Source organism: Elephas maximus, chromosome 1, assembly GCF_024166365.1.
Source record: "Elephas maximus indicus isolate mEleMax1 chromosome 1, mEleMax1 primary haplotype, whole genome shotgun sequence".
Classification (NCBI taxonomy): Eukaryota; Metazoa; Chordata; class Mammalia; order Proboscidea; family Elephantidae; genus Elephas; species Elephas maximus.
In genome coordinates, this window is record NC_064819.1 from 63,934,162 (window position 1) to 63,947,733 (window position 13,572).

At 41.4% G+C, this 13,572-nt stretch overlaps 1 long non-coding RNA gene across 4 annotated transcripts in view; it reads right to left on the reverse strand.

Moving 5' to 3' along the window:
• LOC126076190 (uncharacterized) overlaps nt 1-13,094 on the reverse strand; it is a 44,911-nt gene extending 31,817 nt beyond the window's left edge. For 2 of the 4 annotated variants that reach the window (XR_007517457.1, XR_007517453.1), the window contains exons 1-2: nt 12,852-13,094; nt 8,333-9,013 (exon numbers count right to left, since the gene is read on the reverse strand). This is a non-coding gene — a long non-coding RNA (uncharacterized LOC126076190). Of the gene's footprint in view, nt 1-4,691; nt 5,822-8,332; nt 9,014-12,851 lie in introns of those variants that run through there. The other 2 variants (XR_007517454.1, XR_007517455.1) reach the window with 2 other exon arrangements.
• Between the last annotated feature and the right edge of the window lie 478 nt (nt 13,095-13,572).

Below are 13,572 nucleotides of genomic sequence, written 5' to 3' on the forward strand. Positions count from 1 at the left end.
TGTGGAGCAGGAAATCAAGTGTGTGAGTCTTTATTGTGCTATACATGTTTCTAGACACGTTCAGTTGTATCCTACAGAAACTAGCCAAGTCCTATGACGTCCTAGGTTCAGAATGTACAAAAATTACCTGAATTTGAATACCACTAAGAGCAGTGGCTGCTAACCGAAAGTTCAGCAGTTCAAATCCCCCAGCTGCTCTTTGAAAACCCTATGGGGCAGCTCTACTCTGTCCTATAGGGTCGCTGTGAGTCGGAACCGACAGCAACGGACTTACCTTGTTTCGTTAATGGGGCAAGTACAATGCCTTCCCTGATGTAGACTTTCTTGTTGTATGACATTCCACACTGACAGTGCACAGGAATTGATCATTATCCAGAGAAATACCAGTGCTGGAAGTCTTTGGTCTTTCTTGGAAACCCTGGTGGCATAGTGGTTAAGAGCTATGGCTGCTAACCAAAAGGTCGGCAGTTCGATTCTACCAGGTGTTCCTTGGAAACCATATGGGGTAGATCTGCTCTGTCCTATAGGGTCACTATGAGTCAGAATGGACTGGATGGCAATGGGTTTGGTTTTGGCTTTTTGGTCATTCTTATAAAAAGTGCTGCCAGGCATCGAAAACCATTATTTGTGTAAAATCGACATTGGACTAAACATTCTCTAAGATCAGTTCTAATCTTCCAAAAGTCTATTACCAAAACAAACAAACCAAAAAAACAACCAAACCCATTGCTGTCCAGTGGATTCCTACTCATAGCAACCCTATAGAATAGAGTAAAACTGCCCCATAGGGTTTTTAAGGAGTGGCTGGTGGGTTCAAACTGCTGACTTTTTTGTTAGCAGCCATAGCTCTTAACCACTATGCCCCCAGGTTTCTTTCCAGAAGTCTATTGAGGAATGTATTTCTTTGTCATGATTTTTAAAGGAAGGTTTCATATGAGAGTGTTTAAGGCCATTTCCACTTGATTAGTATTCAAGGCAGGACTCATCTAAAGTGCCAGAGGTTGATTAAGAACTTGGACTTAGACCTCTGCAAAAGCAAAAGCTTCCTGTACAGGGGTTATTGATGCCATTTTATTGAAAGTTTTATGCTCTTAATATGACACGTGAGTACAAAGGTTTACGACTGACATCTAATTCAAATTTCCTTTTCATATCCATTTTGAGGAAATCAATAAGATCCTTTAAAAACATTTTTGTAACGTTATGGTTTGCTAATGTTCTTAATTATCTCCTAGAATGTCAACATTGTTTCATGTTTAAACTGTGCCTATTGTTTGAGAAACTTGAATTTGCATTCCCAAAGAATTATCAAATGAGGCATTTTATACAGCAGTGATTTTAATCAATGCCCTAACCAGCAAACTTATTTTAATGTAAATTATGAATCTAGTGGATTTGAAAGAGAATTATAATTAGGCTTTTCTGTAATTCAATTATTCTCATTTGTTAGAAAATAAACCTAGTTTTTTTTTTTTTTAGGCCCTAAAGATAGCTTTCAATTCCACATTCTAAGAAAGAAATTCATTTCTCCAAATAATTAAAAGCAACTATAATAAACAAAAAAAAAAACCCAAACCTCTTGCCGTTGATTCCGACTCATAGTGACCCTGTAGGACAGAGCAGAACTGCCCCATAGTGTTTCCAAGAGTGGCTGGTGGATTCGAACTACCAACCTTTTGGTTAACAGCTGTAGCTCTTAACCAGTGTACTACCAGGGCTTTAGCAATTATAATACCTTCCATTTATCTATTTTTGCATGTACTTTAATTTAAGAACCTTCAAGAATAATCCTGTGGGGTAAGTGGACCAGATGTTAGATACATTTCATAGAGAAAGAAAAGGTTTTGTGTTACTGCCTTGCCAAGGGTCTCACAGCTAATGATTGGCAGCCAGAAAAAGAATGCAAAACTACTTGAAAGTACTTACTTCCATGTTCTTTCCTTCGTAATATTGAGCCTTCCTTCACCCAAATCTATAGGTTCCGAGAGACTGCTATCTCAGCTCCTCACAGGAGAATGCTATCTCCCCTCTCAGCTGTCTGCCTCAGTGGAGGTGTATGTAAGAGAATTATTTATTATTTCAAATAATCATTTAGGGCCTGGGTTTTGTGTGTCTGATTGCATGCCCAGAGCTGATGGGCACCCCCTGGGAAGAACCCCAGCCCTTCCTGGCACTCAGCTGGAGGAGAAGGGCAGGTGATGGAGGGTGATTCGCTAGAGCAATAATAAGTGGTGTGTATCTGACTTGCTAATATTGGAACTAGAATTACAGCTGAATCCACGTACTTCCTCCACCTGTCAAAGTGCTTGCGTCTTCCCCATGAATGCCAAGTACATTCTCACAGCTTCCTTTCAAAATCACGACTCAGAGCGGTTGTTAAACCGGATCCACATCCTTTCCTATTAACATTACCAATGTGTACTCTAATCTCTGGGGTACATTTTTTGGCCTATCATTAAATAAACCAAAACCAAACCCATTGCTGCTGACCCAATTTCAACTCATGGTGACCCCATGTGTTGTAGAGTAGAACTGCTCCATAGGGTTCTTTTTTTTTTTTTTTTGGTTGTAATCTTTACAGAAGCAGATCACCAGGCCTTTCTCCACAGCGTTGCTGGGTGGGTTGGAACTGCCACCATTAGGTTTATAGTCGAGTGCAAACTGTTTTTGTTACCCAGGGCCTTTAAAATCAAATAATAGTCCGTTTCAAAAGGTAGAAAGGAACTCTAAATGATGGCTTTACTGAATTACTGATGTATATAAAGAAGTTGTGCTTTGAATTCCATTTTCTACCTTTACTTTTTTAAATTTTAGCAATGCAATATTCATCCTCAGTTTTACTTTCTTGTGTTGAAGCTAGATGAGAAGGAAATTGAGTCTCATGTTAGACGTTTTTTGTTGTAGTTCCTTAATGGCCTGGCATGACTCCAGAGGATATGTTGTCTTTTGGGGTTGGGTGGGTGGGTGGATGATTAACGTTAATACTATTGAACGCGTTCAAATCAAATGAACATGAAGGTTTTCTTGAGGTGAGTTGTGAGACTTCTGATCATCAGTCGGTCTGGATTTATTTTGTGAAGTCAAGCCAGTTTGCTTAACTAAAAGCAAACAAGTCCAGGAATCCACACACCGCCCTGTGTGGTGTGTCCTGGCTTCTAGCCTGGCCCTGGGACTTCGGCACAAGGACACGTAAACAGGGTGTTGGGAGAGGGTTGGCTAATCCAGTTGTCCTCTGCCAAACCAGGGTAGCCAGGCAGTGTGGGGTTGGAGATGGGTACCTATCTTGCAATAAGATGGCACCAGTTCCAGGCCTGACTCTGCCCTTGACCAGTGGCGTAGTTCGGGGCCACTTATTTATAGTGTCATGTCATTCCCGTTTTACTTCCGGGTTAGGGGGATCAGATAAGATCATGAATGTGAAAGTGCTTATAGGTGTTGTTTGTAAGACGGTGAATAGAAAAGGAACAATTGAACTGTGTCTGCTTGTAGATGTGAATGTGGGTGGTGAGGTTTCAGCCAGACACTGTTCCAAAAGAAGAGGTTGTTGAGGGGTCCCTGAAATAACACTTCAAGCTTGTGAATGTGTGTTGAAGGATGCATGACCCCTCAGTAAATATATTGTCGTTTTAGGTTTTTGGATTAAAAAATTCCTTTAATGTCACTTTTCGTGAAGAAATGTTTCACGAAATGTCAATGTTAGCTGCTGTTGATTCAGCCCCCGACTCATGGTGACTTCATGCACAATGCAACAAAACACTGCTGGGTCCTAAACCATCCCCATGATAGGATACAGATTGCACTGTTGTGATCCCTGGGGTTTTTGTTGGCTGATTTTTGGAAGTAGACCCCCAGGCCTTTCTTCCTAGTCCATCTTAGTCTGGAAGCTCTGCTAAAACCTGTTCAGCATCGTAGTAACACACCAGCCTCCATCGACGGGTGGTAACTGCATCTGAGGTGCATTGGCTGGGAATTCAACCCAGGTCTCCCTCACAGAAGGTAAGAATTCTACCAGTGAACCACCTCTACCCCAATTCACAAAATACACTTCCCTCTAATTTTAAACTCAATTAAAATGGGGGGGGGATATGGAGAGAGAAATTTAAAATACAGCGACTTTCGAGGGGGGATGCTTTATTGCAAAATCTTTGTCTTTACTGGGCATAAAATTTTTTTTTTTTTTTTTTTTTATAGGTTCCCCCAAATGGATTTAGACAAAAATCTGATCTCATCTTTCCAAACCATCTTCAGAAGAAAGATGTGTTGGATTCAGGAATGACAACTGCTGTCAAGAGCTGGTTTAAAATGCAGGATGGTGTTATGCAATGCCTGACAGTATGCAATGTAATTTCAAACTCATTTCCTTTTGCTTTTCATACTATTCTAGAAGGTAGGTATTGATACGCCCCTCTGTCACGGGTTGAATTGTGTACCCCCAAAATGTGGGTCAACTTGGTTAGACCATGATTCCTGGTATGGTGTGGTTGTCTTCCATTTTGTGATTTTCCTGTGTGTTATAAATCATAATCTTTGCCTGTGGCTAAAGAGGATCAGGGTGGGACGTAACACCCATGCTCAGGTCACATCCCTGATCCAATGTGAGGGGTGTTTCCCTGGGATGTGGCCTCCAATACCTTTTATCTTACAAGAGATAAAAGGGAAGGGAAGTGAGCAGAGAGTGGGGGACCTCTTACCACCAAGAAAGCAACGCCAGGAGCAGATTGGGTCCTTTGCACCTGAGGTTCCTGCGCTGAGAAGCTCCTCAAGTAGGGAAGATCGATGACAAGGACCTTCCTCCAGAGTTGACAGAGAAGAGAAAGCCTTCCCCTGAAGCTGACGCCCTGAATTTGGACTTGTTAGCCTACAAGACTGTGAGAGAATAAATTTCTCTTTGTTAAAGCCATCCACTTGTGGTATTTCTGTTACAGCAGCACTAGATGACTATGGAACCATCTCTCCAATTCGCATATGGGAAATGAGACTCAGGATTTAGGTGACATGGCAGAAAGTCATACAGTTAGTGGCAAAGCTAGAATTGAAACCCACATCTTTTATGAACCAGCCCAGGATCTCTTAGCATTATTTTAACTTTTTTAAGTGACAAAAAACAGCACGAATTTATCATCTTGCAGTTTCTGTAGGTTAGAAGTCTGGCAGGGTGTGGCTGGGTTCTCCGCTTACGTCTCACTGGACTGTGAGTCAAGGTGTTGGCCAGGCTGAAGTTCTCACTAGAGCTGGGGGTCCTTTTCCAAACTCAGTGGTTGTTGGCAGAATTCAGTTCCTTCTCACATCTTCCACATGGTCCCTTCCATCTTCAAGCCATCAACACCCCCACCAAATCCTTCTTGAATTTTTGATCTCTTTGACTTCCTCTTTTGGCCACATGTCTCTGGCCTCCATTACTTAAAAATTTTAAAGTGATGATGGGAACATGACCATGTTTATAACTTTCCATGGGAAATTTAACTTTTTGCTTTTCTGGTTTCAGCCCTGTGAAGCAGAACATTTGCATATGTGACAGAATCAGCTTAAAGAAATCACAGACTGGGAAGAGTTTAGAGCAATATCTGGTTTCCTACAAGGGAATTGGTGATTTAAACTTGTAGTTGAGCCTAGTATGGCCAAAACATTAGCAGGGTCTTCTTCTTAGGGCTTTTTTCTGGTGTTCTTGAGGGATCCAGTTTGCCATTGGTGGGGACAGATTCCCCCAAATGGACTTAGACAAAAATCTGATCTCATCTTTCCAAACCAACCTTCAGAAGAAAGGTGTGTTGGATCAGGAATGACAGCTCCTGTCAACAGCTGGTTTAAGGTGGAGGATGGTGTTTTCACTCAAGCCAGACCAATAAAGCAGATGGATTTGAATTAACCACTTGCTACCTGTTGTTGAGGGACCTGCACAAACACTGAGGTCAGTTCCTCTTCCCCTTTCCTGCCCCACTGCAGGAATACAGACACTAGCCAGATGCTTTAGATTATTTTACACTGGAATGGCCATCCTTCTCGCTAGAAATGGGAGACTGGAGGAAAGTGTGGGAACTCTACTAGTTCTTTGTGACCTTGGGCAAGTTACAACTTCTCTAAGCCTCAGTTTCCTCATCTAGAAAATTAGGAAGTGATTGTTTTCTATGTCTAGTCCAAATTTAACACTTTGACTAAAATGGAAAAGATCTCCAGTCCCCTCTCATGTGAGCCCCATATACATGAGAGTAGCTGGTACAAGGAAATTCTCCTTAATAGATACCACCGCCAGTTTCTGTCAAATCAGTTCCAATTCATAATGACCCTGTGTGTGACAAAGTAGAACTGTGCTCCACAGGGTTTTCAATGGCCGGTTCTTTGGAAGTGAATCACTAAGACTTTCTTCCAAGATGCCTTTGGGTGGACTTGAACCTCCAAACTTTTGGTTAGCAGCCAAGTGCTTAACTGTTTGCACCACCCAGGGACTTTCTTATTAGACAAGGAACTGGCAGTTCCTAGAAAAAAACTTTCAGGCGCACAAAATTATGGGTAATTCCAAAAGCACGTGATATATATATACCAATTGGCCTGAAATTGTTGTAACCTGGCAGATAGAAACTTTACCAAAAGCTTAAACAGGCAGGTGCCGAACACGAGTAGTAAAAGGATTGCTACTAAGGCCCCAGGAAGGGAAGAAACCAAGCTATTGATTTCTTCCCTTCCTGGGGCCTTAGTAGCAACCTGTTCCCACACAGTTAGAGCTAACTTAGTTTGGTTATCTCGTAACCAATTTGCTTGAGCCAGCAATTCCTGAGTTTGAAGTTCTACTTCTCCTCAGGTATTAATATAGAAGCAGCAACAGGTATTTACTACTGTGCATACCCCTCCTTTCTTAGCCAGAATATGGTCAGGGCTTGACGGTTATTGAGGACGATGTTGGACTATTCCCCTGGTCAAGGTTCCAGACACTACAGTGGCTACCCCCATGGCTAGGAGTGCCACTGGTACCTGTCTTTTCCAGTGCAAGACTCCACTGGTGCCCTGGATAGGAGTGGACATAACCCAGGGTGCAATGCAAGAAGTGTGTGGGGTTGGTTCTAGGCGCAAACGAACCACAGTTCCAGGGAGGGGGAAGGGGGGACATTATTACTATATTCTCTTAGGGCCTTCCGCACTTGTCCCAGATAGGTAACATCATTTTTAGAGTCTGATTCTTTTTTTTTTTTTTTTTTTTAACTTTTCTTGAGGACTGAGGATGCCAGGCTGTGTGTAACTTGTAATTTATGCATAAGGCTGTGGAGAGAGCCTGGGTTATTTTTGCTACGAATGTTGGGCTGTTGTCAGATTGTGAAGACTAATATGAATTTTCCCACTTCTAAAGCCTTTTCTGCTCTAGTGGGAAAGGCTTCTACCCATCCAGTGAAGATATCTATAAACACCAACAGGTATTTTAGCCCTTGCTTGGATGGCATAACAGTGAAACCTATTTGCCAATCCTCCCTTGGGTACGTACCCCGATGTTGGACAGGTCTAGCCAGAGGTGGGGGAATAGGGTGGCTTTGTGGGTTGTTCCTCAGACAGATCTCACAACTATTGGTAATTTGTTTAACTATTTTGTGTAGCCCTTTTCTTTTTATACATTTAGACAATAGCCCTAGGAGGGCATCCCTGCCATAGTGTGTGCCATCATGATAAGGCTTTTACCGTTTTCCATAATAAATACTCAGGCACATACAATACTCTCTCATCATTCTTCATCCATCCTGTCTCATAAAAAAATGCCTTTCTCTTCTTCCTTTTGGGTATATTTTGTCCCTAACTGATTTAAGCTGTAAGGAATGAGGGCCATTAATTGTGATGCAGCAGCTTTAGCGGCCAAATCAGCCTTGTTCAACAAAGCTGCTCCCATCCATATATCACTCAACCTCTGGGTTTCCTAGGGGTTTTTCTTGTAGGTCTGGATGACTACAGTAGACCTCATTAACTACTTCTATACAGTTATGAATAGGCTCAAATACTCTGAGGGGTGGTAAAAGGGTGGCAGAGTTCAAAGTTTGGCAGATCTTTAAGTTTAACTCTAGGGTATCTAGGAGGACGGCCCCAAAAGTGTAGAAACTAAGTAATAGAGGGGACTGATTTTCGCACTGCCCACCAAATATCTTGGGCTCCCCTTCTTTTGTTTTTCAGTCTCATACTGTTTTTTTCTTTACATTCTCTGGCCCACTTCACAGGAAAGGGGAAAGGTAAAGTTCCTTACCTTAGGGCTTTCTGTCAACCCCATTGACTGTACAGTCATGACTGGAGAGTGGGCCTGGATTTTCGGTTAAAACAGAGAAGGCAGCTTTTGTGTCTAGCAAAAATTCAGTCTCCTTACCTCCCACATCGAGAATAACCCAAGGTTCTGCTGCGGAAATAGCAATGGTCTTCTGGCTGGGAGCTGAGTGGACCCCTGGGCCTCGTCAATAGGGCTGCTCGTCTTCCTCCTCTGAAAGGGACATCAGGCGCTGTGGGCCTGCCTGGACTGGACTCCAGGGGAGGTCACCTGGGCACCCTGTTTTAGGACGCTCAGAACACTCCGCCTTCCAATGGCCTCTCTCTTTCACAATACCCACATTGGTCTGGCTCGATACTAACCGGCCAGTGAGGAAATTCTTGTGGAGGTCTTGGTCTTCAGGATCCTGTAGGGTTATGTCAACGTGGGCCCTGAAGAGCTACTGCCAATAATCAGGACTTTTTTTTTTTTTTCATTTTTCCTCTGTTGCAAGGTCCCTGTTGTTAAAGACCTTAAAGCCTTCCTCAACCAGTCATGAGAGTGGAGTCTGGGTTCCTGCCTCTAAATTTTGTAGCTTCCTTCTAATATCTGCCGTAGACTGCATAATTGAATGTGTAGTTAGCAAAGTCTTTCCTTCTGGGCTCTCAGGGTCAGTGTTAGTATATTTACTAAAAACCTCAGTCAGCCTGGTGAGGAAGACTGCTGGGTTCTCCTCTGCTGTCTGGGTAATTTATTTCACTCTATCATAATTAACAGTCTTCGCCACACACTTTTGAATCCTGCCTATGATAAAAAAAAAAAAAAAAAATTTAATTTTTTTTTTTTTTATACATGTAAATAAATGTCTGGCTCTTTCCTTACTATCCCCATTGTAAACCCAATTCAGCTTCACATTGGGGACTGCTTCCCCTCCCTGTCTGAAAATCACATGTGTTGATTGTGGGCGGTTAGCATCATTGTCTGCCTGTTCTCCAGCCTTAGCCAGGACCCTAGTCTTCTCATCTGTACTACAACGGTGAGTTAAAATAACCATCACATCTCCCCAGGTCAAATGAAAATTTAAGCTGCATTTCATGAACTCATCCTTAAATCTCTCAGGGTCTTTCGACACACTCCCTAACTTTTCTTTGCACTGGCTTAAGTCTGAGACTGAAAATGGTACATGAACCTGGTTTGTGCCTCTAGTCCCATAGTGATTGATAAATTTCTTAAAGATTTCTCCAATTCAAATATACCATAAGAAGGAATTAAAGTTACCAACCATACCCTGAGAGTTGGACTAATGGGCTTTCTCTTCTGACTCTAGTTTTACAGTGGGTAACAAATTTAACATTACCTTTATAATATTTACTATGAATATCTAAAGATAATCTTAAAGCTCTCAAAGTGTACTGTCTACGCATTTATCAGGAATCTAAAGAAATTCACTCTCAGTTGGAAAGGGGTTATCTAAACTAGTATAGGTGGCTATATCACATAAAAAACATACAAAGAAGGAACATACAAAGTTTGCCTAGAGAAAACAGAAAATATAGAAAAACTTTTACATGTGACAACCAAGTTTTCATTAGAGAATTCATGATTAGCAAGATAATACAGGATGGGCTTCTCCTGTTGGAGGTCTCCAGTTAATCTGTCCAAAACATACAAAGTATTCTCCCTGAGGGCAAGCTGGCCCTCCTTGGTTTACCTATTAACAGTCATGGGTCACTTACTCAGAAGCAGAAATAGAATCTAAGACAAAATGGAGTCTGAGCCATGAGGCCGACCTCCTCTATAAAATAGAAACACTAACAAATAACGTTAGGCCAATTGTTTGAAATAACCAATGAAACCATGACCCTAAGGTCTTTGAACCAAGGAAACAAATCTCACGGAGGTGTTTGTTTGCACATAAACAGCATCAGTAACTGGTTTTCGTGTGCTTCAGCAGCAACTACTTTCTCTTAGACTTCAGTTTGTATGTTAACACAAATATAGCAACATTTATCTATTAAGGCACAAAACTGTTCCTTGAGAGAAATGCTATTCTAATTTGTAAAATCATAGCTCAAATTGCCGACACTTTTCTGATTATGATACTTATAACTTTAAGTTTCTCAACAAGAACTTCTAATTCAAGAGCTACAATATCTAAACCCACTAGTTAGATAATTCAGGAGAAAAGAAGAATGTGGTTTCTTATCTCCATAAAGTAGGACCTTAAAGCGTTCCTTATTTCCAGAAAGAAAGACCTTAAAACATCAGCAGTATGACCACATAAAACCCATAGTATCATTTCATTTACTCAGTCTTATGTAGTTAACTTCTGTTCCACGTGATACTGAATCAACCACAGTCTGTGAACCCACCAGCATCTGCATAAGAGTTCTGGAAATCTTGATTGAGTCTAGTCACAGTCCCTAAGTCCAAAATAGTCTATCTTTTTTTGTTGAGATATTCTGGTCAAATGTTTTCAGAAAATCAGCAAAGTAAAAACTTATCTGCAAATGACAAAACTTAATATGGTCATGAATAATTTATAAACATAATTCTTAATGGTGAAAGACCTGGTAGAAATCAATTACAAGCACAACACAAAGGCCAAACAAAATCAGTTAAAAAAAACTTTAGATAAAGATATTTCTAATAATAACTGTTAACCATATTTTTAAAAAACTTCAAATGTAACACATAATAATCCCAAGACACAACACCATACAGTCAGGATAGACCAAGAACATATCAAGATTATCAAGTCTCTAAATACCTGAATAGTAATAAAAATAACTTCATAGGTAAATGATGTGAATTCTTTAATTAATCCATTGGCTTTGATGTTGCTAGATTCAAAAATATAAAGTTTCAACCAAGTTAGCAATAAAAATAATAAAATTATGATATAATATTATGCATTTGCTGCCTAATATTAGGCAAAAACACAGAGGAAATACTGACATATAAATTTTAATCCAAAGAGAAAGAATCAGGCACTTCTCATGATTTTAACAACACATTCTATGTAATTTATAACATGCTAAATAAACCTTTTTAGCACTTTTTCTTTATAAAAAGTTTTTCATGGCTTTCAAACTTGTCAGAAGTCTATTGTAAGTTACCAAGAAACAATACTTTAGTTATTTAACCAAAGATCTTAAAATAAGAAACTTAGTTTTTTCCCCTAAAGCCCTGTGGCTTGGTTTTTGACTCAGGAATCTTATCCTGGCTTTGGAAATCACAAAGTCTCTGTTCAACTAATTCATTGATATGAATATAAGCTTAAGCAGGCAAGTCTCATTGTGATTTCTTTTTGACCTTGGCACATGAGGTCTGGGGGCTGAGGAGGCCTGATTCTGCCCTGCCCTTACTTACCTTTTAACTCAAGGTAGAAGACAAGATTAGCCCACTCTGATTCATTTACATACGTTTAAATTGAGGGAAGCATTTTGAAAGGCTATTTATCCAGTAAATACCAAAGCTCTTTAGCAATTTGTAAATCAATCTAATTCTTAGCTAGGGAGACTGGGGGCTGGAGGGAGTCATCCCAATCATTTACGTATGTTTAAGTGCACCTAGACATTTTGAAAGGCAAAGAATAACAATTTCTTTCTCTTTTACTGTTCTGGAACTGCTACTTTCCCTTTAAGACCAAATTATCTTTTTTCTTTAAACCATCTAGAGCAAAAGATGACCAATTGCTCAGTAAACAGCCCAGTCAGTAAACTCTCAGGAGTCTCTATAAGTATGTTCTAGTTTAACCTGAATTTCTTTTCACCAATTAATTTCTATGCAACACACACAAATTACGCATAAGACACAGACAGAGGCGACTGAGATAATCTCGCAGTCTCAACCTCCCAGACAGCCCCAATCACACATAAGATAAACAGAGAGTGCTCAGACCAGACAAATCAGAAAGGGAAAGGGGGAACAAGAATAATCTTAGTAAGGTCTAACACATTACTAGGAATATCTGAATCTCCACTTCGATCTTCCAGATACCTCTCACCCCCAATACCAGATGGAGGGTTTCAATCTCTCAATCTAAACAGAGACCTTTACATCCATCCCCCTAGAAACAGAGTACACCATCTAGAGACAGACAATATCCAGACACACAAAAATGATGGCTGAAACAAGTGGCTGGGCAAAACTCCAGCCTGAGAGGAAAGAAAAGAGAAGGAAAAGGGACAGGCTACAGTTCCCATCAAAGAGTGCACTACCACCAGACCAGAAATTCCCTACTCCCTGTGGTCAAAAAGAAGGCATCCCTTGGTCCCTAGGGTCAGAAAAACCCATCGCACTGGGGACCCTCTGTAGACCTTTCAGTAGTAATTCTGGTGTGGAGCCCCCAAATCCCTGAAGTTTAAGAAGGAGTCTCTTAGTCCCTATGGTCAGAAAAACCCACCTCACTGGGGACCTTTGGCCCTTCACTAGTAACTGCAGCCCCCACAGTATGAGACACCCGTCCATGGGGGACTCCAGGTGGCCCTACCCAGGCAAGCGACTCTTATCTGCCACTTGGATGTCTATTGAGCCCTCATTATTGCGCTTCATGTTTCCAAGGAAAAACAGAAAGTATGCTCAGGAGGAAAATGAAACTAAGGTCGGGCCTTGAGGAGTAAGGGAGAGAAGACCTTACCTGGTGGAAAAATGCAAGAAGAAATCAGTCTCGGTAGCTGCTTTGTTCATCTGCCAGGGTCAGGCAATTCTCCTGTCCACATTGCCCTGGGTCCGAGAATAGGACACAAAGGGTCCTCTGGACTCCTGGCTGGCTTGCCAAATTGTTGCCAGAATCGAATAAGGTTCTTGCCTCTCACTGATCAAGAATGAGCAGATAGGGCACGAAGAGTTTTCCACACGAGCAAAGCTTTATTGAAGAGGCTTACAAGTGGAGACGAGGAGGGCCTAAGCAATGAATACCCCTGTCTCACAGAACAAAGGACTTGCATGGGCTTTTAAAAATTCTTGAGTGGGGAAAAAGATTCAAGTTTATTCAGAGGCACAGGCGAGGATATGTTAACTACGGTGCTCGCACAGCAGCTTTCTAAGATGGCTCCTGTCCCAGAGGCCTCTGGGATCTGTAGCAGGACCTATAATGGGGAGTCATACCTGCATAATCTCTTGCTCCCCGAGTTCAATTCCCCAGAAGTGGCTGCAGCCCCTTACTGCCACTGGTGGAAGGTCACACAGCGGTCACAGGTAGATGTTCTGGATGCGTCCCTGGGGCTGGTTTTATCCAGCTGCTTCTGAAAGACAACTTTAAAGAAGTTTTCGGGCTATTTTCTGATACCCTGCCCCATTGTTCTGGGGAATGGCTTTGTTTCTGCACCCTGGCCCATTTCCTGTTACTTTGTTACTTT